Raw genomic sequence first — 6,871 nt, forward strand, 5'->3', positions numbered from 1 at the left:
ATAAAATAAAATAAAATTTAAAAAAAGCCACCGTCCCCACCACGTGGCTTCACTATAAGCCAACACCCACTGGAAGGGAATGAACAGCGCTCTGGTGGTGGAACTCAACTGCTCTTCAGTTTTTCTTTTCCTTCTTGTTTTGGGGAGTTAGGACAATAAGCATGTGTTGGGAAGCAATGTAGTCACCAAAATTGCTGAGACATCTAGATGTGGTCCCCTAACTAAGGCCATTAATGTCACTGGCCGGCATTCAAACGACCTGGTGCTGCTTTCTTTCAGGGTCTGATTATCTTTCTTCCCTTTTCTTTTCCTTTCCTTTTTCTTCTCTTTTCTTTTTAAACTTTATTGGGGAACAGCCATTGTCATTGGTTACACGGAAGAGCCTGGCTGCTCCCAGAGCTGCTTGCAGGCTTCCTGGCTAATGGGTCTCAGTGACCCTGTGCCCAATCAGCAATGATTGAAAGGGAACACCTTTTGGAACCCAAAATCCTGCACCCCACAAGTGTATGCAAAGTGTAAACCAAGCACCACATTATGAAAGATTACTGGCTGTGAATTTGATAAATAGGAGTGCCATTATCTACCAGTGCCTACAAATGTATTGGTTGTCAGATAAGTAACCTAAATACCTCTCATGGGATTTTTTTTTCAATCATATATTTTTTAGATATATCTTATTAAGATATAATCCATATACCTACAAATCACCCATTTAAAGTGAAAATTCAAGGGTTTTTAGCATATTCATAGAATTGTGCAATAATCGCCATAATCAATTTTAGAACATTTTCATCATCCCAAATGAAACCCAGTCACTATCCATTTCCCCTTCACCCCTGAGCTCTAAGCTGCCTCTGATTCACTCTCTGTTGTTATATAATGGGGTTCTTTTAACTCCCGCTTTTTAAACCAAGGAAAGGAAATCTCTATCTCACAGTGCTGAGGGGTAGCATTAGGACTGGGTCAAGCACACAGGTTCAGAAGGACTCGGTAAGCTAAGTAAGAACTGAGCATCTAGGACAACGACCTGAATTTAAGTCCTGGCTCTGCTCAGGCTAGATGTGTACCCTCAGACAAATTAACCTCCAGGAATCTATTTTCTCAACTACAAAATGGGAATAACAATAATTCCTACTTCATGGGCTTATTTTGAGTATTAAATGAGAATGCATATTAAGAATTTAGCAGCATTCCTGGAATATTGTAAGTGCTCATTATATGTTATCATATTTGTCCTTATTTTTCATGGAACACTGCAGAATGGATTCCAATTTACATAATAATTCATCCTGCCACAGCTTAACAATTTCACATTACTTCTGAGGTGACTCGAGTCGTCACTTAACAGGTCAATTGTGAGAGTGGCTTTAGAGTGGTGCAGGAGATGGCTGCCAGATCACAGTGGGTCAAGGAGTGAAGGAGAATGGAGCAAATGAAGGCAGCACAAGCAGACTCCTCTCTCAAAAAATTGGGCAATTGCTAGAGTGGGGAAAGATCTCTGTAGGATGTAGAGGGTTTGCTGATGTTTCTAAACCACTGAGAAGGAACCAATCAAAGAAAGAAGTATGATTGGAGATGCCAGGGAAGAGGGTCAAGGTCATAAGACAAGAGGCAAGGCCATCTTGGTAATGGACATACCATGTGAATAACTGGATAATCATTCTTCAAAGTCACAGCTCAGAAAATTAAAAATAATAGTGTCTTATCCTGGGTCCCCCTGAAAGCAGAGCCTCAGACAAAGTCTCAAGCGCATGTAGTTTATTCGGGAATAGATCCTAGGGAGCAGGAGTGCAGGAGAGAAGGAGGGAAACAGGAAGGAAGGAAGTTTAAACAAGGGGGTCGCCTTCTGCACAGGCAACGGTGCTTAATTCCACTGACCCTCTGAAAACCTCATAAAACACATTTCAGAACTGCCTACCTAGGGACAAAAAGGGGAAAAAAAATCTTTTGATTCCCTTTCTCCAAGGTCAAAGATGGTCCACTGGATTAACTCCCTTGCATTTCTGGGATGAGAAATTGAGACTGGAAAGCAGGTTCCCAAAGGTGTCCCACGCTGTGGCTTTCAAAAAGCCCCAGGGCTGAAAGCAAAGGGACAGGGCGATGGCCCAGTGGAGGGCTCCACCATTTTATCTGTCAAAGCCTGCACGGAACTGTCACCAAGTAGTAGCTGAGGATTTTACAGTGACAGAGATGTCCTACATGCATGACTGTCATCACTGAACACTGATTATACATCAGGCACTGTTTTAAGAACTCTACATTGACTCATTTAATCCTCATGACTGCCTTGCATTGCAAATGAGAAAACTGAGGCACAAACACTGAGTATCCCACTCAAGGTCACATCGCTATTATGCAGCAAAACCAGGAGCCAGGATCCAGCACATAAGCTCCTAACCACTGCACTGCACATCCTCTGAGAGCACTGGGATGGTTGAAGCTGAGACAGGGAGTGTGTGTGTATATGGGGGAAGGGGGTAATCCCTTTCACTCACATTTCTCTGGGCTTCTCCTCTCAATAGTCCATAAAGAACTGCTTAAATTGGTATTGAATCCTCTGTCATTGCTCTGTTTCTATTATGGTGGAATAAATAGATGGATGGGTGAAATGGGTTTTCATGTTTTCTTATAACCAACTTTTTGGATAATGCCCAATTTTTAAAAGAAAGTTTGTCCAACTAGATGGAGTGTTTCATTTCTCAGGTTTGACATCTCAAACCTGACTGAGCTCCAACCACATTTGTACCACATCTGTCAGTTAGGTTGAAGGGTCAGCTTGTAGTGTAAGGATCTTTCCGGGGGTCTTTTCCCTCAAAAGGAATGCTGACTTATCTGGCCTTCCAGTGAGGAGGGGTTCCCCTCCTCTCCCATTCACAGGGGAAGAAGCAGTTTCTCTTCATATGTGTCCTCTGCTTTAAGTGACGGTAGAGGGCAGCAGAGTCCTTTCCATGGGGAGCAAAGATCAATGAGGACTGGGCTGTGCAGAAAGTCAGGCCCCTTTCAGGGAGAAATTGCTAATGAGTCCTATTATGTCTAGGATGGGACTTACTGGCATGGGCATATTTTTTCCCATCTCTAATTATATAGATGACTCAAACCTCTGAAGAAACGGAATTTGCATATTTGGAAGTTAGGGTATTAGAGCAACCTTGTCTGAAAAAAGCCGTATAGGCTTATTTATTTTCTGTTCCTCAACTTTCTTATTAAACATTTATTTTATCTGGGTTTTTATTTCCTTCTTTCCATTTTATTTATAGTTTAAGAGTTGGCTAAGGGGCTGTAAAACTGGAGTAAGTTGATCTTGGTGGATTCACGTTTATGTGGGCTACATCTCATCCTGGACTTTCAGAAATGAAAGCTGGTTTCTGGTGGCATATAATTCCTGTATTTATCTGTATTGATCACTCTGAAGGGCAGATGGTTTTAACTCGAACTTTCCACATGACCCAGAAATAAAAGCCTTCACTAACCCATTACCACTATAGCACTGAGCATTCCAATAAAGAACAGATACGTATGTAGGACAAGTGATTAATAACCCAATAGAAGAGAGGCAGATAAGATGCTTGTAGGTCTTTCGGCTATGCTAGTTAGTCACACAGATATGCTTCCTAAGACCATCAGAAGAATGATCCTTTTAAAATCCAACTGGTAATGAAGTGCTTATTAGGAATTACAAAGTACGTTGGTCAATTAGTGATCTTAGAATTAAGTCTTAGCTAGAAGCTTCAGTAAAGCATCATCTTAAGGGTGTTTAACCTGCTCAATTTATTTTTATTTTTTAACTTTCATTACATTTACCAAAAAAATTGCAATTAATTTTTGATCTCTGTATTTCATGGACAAAAAAAAAAAAGGTTTAGAAAAGATCACTTGACCGTGCCATGTTGGTCATGAAAGTTAGCAGCTACAAGTGACTAGAAGCTTCCTCCATTAGTTGTACTCCCTAGGATTCTACCTAGATGCTACTTTGCTGTGTCTCGGTAACAGAATTTTAGTTATAACTGAATTTATTCTCAAATTGTGTCTCACTGTTTTGATATCTAGTACTTATACGATACCTGTTATCATATTCTGGTTGCTTGTATTGTGAATGTCACCTCCTCTAAAAATTCTGTGGCGGATAAACAGCCCCCACATGCTTCAGGCCAGAAGAGAGAGAGTTGACTTTGCTCAGCCATAATCACAGTTATTATACCAATAGCCACTGGAAGATTTGGATGCTGTTTATGGCCACACCGATCAGTCTCAGCCTGGATTGTTTGGGCTGTGTTTGAATCTGATACTTAACTTTGAACTCTAGGTTTTGAAAATTTCCACTCAGTCTCAGGAACATAACCTTAGGAAATTGGATTCTCAATAGATTGCAGTAGATAGTGCTGTGCATGCCTTTGAGATATGAATTTGGATTAAAGAGCCTCATCCTGTTGAAATTATTTACTATTGGAGTCTTTGAATATAAATGGACTCCTGAAGGCAGTGAAGCTTAAGGCAGCCATATGAAGGAGAATAAGATTTCTATTATTACACATATGAGATGCTGAGAAAGAGATGAGAAAAAACTACAAGGAAAACATAAAATGGTTGCGGGGTTGACATTCCATTTGAATAGGAGAAGATACTGTCAGGAAAAAAAAAATCTTTTCACTTACAATAATTCTATGCAACATGCATAAACCAACTCTTATTCAAAAACCTAGTCCTGGTTTAGAAAGTAGGAAAAAGGTATATGTATTCTGAATTCACCCATGTAGTGAGAAATAACTGACTTATGATGTGAACTTCTATTGATATGAACTCAGGACATTTGAAGAATATATTAAAAAAAAATGTAATGAACCTTCCTTTGTCCCAGGTGTGGTACTGGATATTGTGGACGCAAACATGAGCACAAGGCACAAAGACAGCCTCTGGCCTGGTGGAGTTCAGTTCCGGTCAGGGAGACCGAACAAATAATTTAACACATATATTTAACCAATAATCATTGTACACTATGACAAGTGCAATAGCCAAAATACGGGCAAACTGTTGCAGGAGCAGGAACAAAGAGGAGGCAACTTCTGGTAAAAAATCTTACATACCTACCTATTTGATACAATTTTATCTGAAAATAAATCACGTAACAATACACAAACACAAAGGTTAGGCACTTGCTTTGTAACTTCAGATCAGTTTTGAGTACAATTATTTTTTTAATGATAGTGCCAATAATTTAGTTTCTATGGCTATTTGGGATTCCAGTTTTGTGGAGTCAGTATATGAGTCTCTCTCAGAAAATGCAGTTCTCCTCTTACTTATTCTGGGGCTCCTCCGTAGCACCTAACACTGGGCCAGCATTCAACAAACATTTTGGAGCTAAATTAAATTGGAATATGTTCTTATAGGGCAGATAAAGTATAAAAAAGAAAAGTTATTCATTGGTAATATTTGAAGCAAAACAGGATAAGGCAGTAATAAAAAGGAAAACTGTATATACCCTTTTTATGTGGTCATCTGCCAAAACTCAACATTAAGTACACTATTTAAGACAAAAAAGAAAACCTTACAACTTCCATCATTTGATACAGACTTATTGTACTTTTGGCAGAAAATATATATCAAATTACTAAAAAGTAGAAAACTCTGACACAAGAGATGAATTTGTTATTTGTTCAAGATATTTTCTTCTTTATATAAATGGGATTACCGTATTTCCCCATGTATAAGACCCTCCCATGTATAAGACGCACCTTAATTTTAGGGCCCAAAATTTGAAAAAAAATGTGTTACCTAAAGTTATTGAACTCAAGTTTTATTCATCATAAAATTCATACAACTCTTTATCACTGTCAAAACTCCCAACCATTAGCTTGTCCTCATCTGTGTCTGATGACGAATCACTGTCTTCATATATTGCCTTGTCCTCAGCTACATCTATGGCATTTGAAATCTACAACCACTGTATAAGATGCACCCAGTTTTTAGACCCCAAATTTTTTGAAAAAGGGTGCATCATATACATGGGGAAATATGGTAGATTACAAAGCATGGATTTATCTAGGATGGTCTGGTTTCAGGTATATTCATTGCCTTAAAAGGTTTCAGTAATGAATTGTTTTTTTCCTCTTGGAATAAATGTATAACTTTTCATAGTTGCAGTTTTTTAAATCAAAGTTTATTGGGTGACAACTGTTAGCAAATTTACATAGATTTCAAGTGTATAATTCTGTAATACATCATCTATATATCACATTGTATGTTCATCACCATGTATTTGATCCCCTTTACCCTCATCTACCACCCACCTACCCCCTTACCCATATTTGCATTTTTAATCTTTACTTAGTTATGGTAAAAAAGAAATGCCCTATTTAAAGTATCTGTAAGCAGATGGGGAATTTATTTTGGGTGGTAGTGGTGGCTCTTCTCAATACACTTCTCCCAAATGCCATCTCATAAATACATGCCAAAAAATCCAACTGAGATTTGGGCTTTCCAAATGGTTCTTTATTTTTCTAAAACAGCAGCTCTTAGACCAAAAGTTTCCCATGTGAGGAGCTGTTCAAACCACCATGTAACCACTGGCTTCTCTTTGCTCAAAGTCACATGTAACTGCCCGTGATAATCACAGCACCTTGGACTCTTACCATACAGTATCTCATTTGACTTGAGTAACATCACAGCCGACTTGGTAAATCTCCACTGTTCAGATATAATACCAGCTTACAAAGGTTACAAGAAATGAAAAACATACATGATAGCACAGACTTAGAGCCTCCATTAACTAGTGATGTTGGTCTCACCGTGTAATTTTTCTGCTCTAGTCAGGGTGTTTTCTAAAGCTGGGGAAGATGCTGTTTATTTCATGAACACATCCTTTGTGGGTACTTTA

The sequence above is a fragment of the Hipposideros armiger genome, unplaced genomic scaffold (assembly GCF_001890085.2).
Source record: "Hipposideros armiger isolate ML-2016 unplaced genomic scaffold, ASM189008v1 scaffold_172, whole genome shotgun sequence".
In the NCBI taxonomy this organism is placed as follows: Eukaryota; Metazoa; Chordata; class Mammalia; order Chiroptera; family Hipposideridae; genus Hipposideros; species Hipposideros armiger.